Source organism: Orycteropus afer, unplaced genomic scaffold, assembly GCF_000298275.1.
Source record: "Orycteropus afer afer isolate SDZICR_OR568_19922 unplaced genomic scaffold, OryAfe1.0 scaffold00118, whole genome shotgun sequence".
NCBI lineage: Eukaryota > Metazoa > Chordata > Mammalia > Tubulidentata > Orycteropodidae > Orycteropus > Orycteropus afer.
In genome coordinates, this window is record NW_006921705.1 from 8,073,926 (window position 1) to 8,074,541 (window position 616).

The window sequence follows — 616 nt, forward strand, 5'->3', positions numbered from 1 at the left end:
CAATGCATATGACAACCCTTGGTTTTCCTCAATGTCTCTCTGAATATGTGAAGATTCCAAACTTATGATTTCCTCCAAAGCGTAGAATTTACAATCTAATTATTAACCAATGAATTCAGGATCCACAGACTATTTAGCCCTATCTCCCTGACCACAGAACATTTCACTTAGCATCTATAGTTTTGGAAATCTGAGCCAGCACTTCTGATATTAAGGAAGTCTCATGGACTGTTAGGTTGTAATAAGAAGCAAGATATAAACAGGGTTTGGAATCTGGCCTTTCATTTGCTTTGCTTTGGAAAACTTCTTGGGCATCATGGGCTGGCAAGTGAACTGTTTATATCATTATATCATCTACTAAATTTATGTCATTGTGGATCTGCCTCTGATGCCTAGTTTTCTAGTCAAATTTCATCAAATATTTCTTAAAAATCTGTCTACAGTGGAACAAAGATCCTGAGCTCCTTACTATCACTTATATCTACTCAAAATCAACAAAACAAATCAAACAAGAAAGTGTGAAGTTTTGCATGACTAAATATTGTTATGGTTAAAGTTACCAAATATTCACTTTTGCTTTTTTAAAATATAAAATATAAAAATGTTATAAGTACTA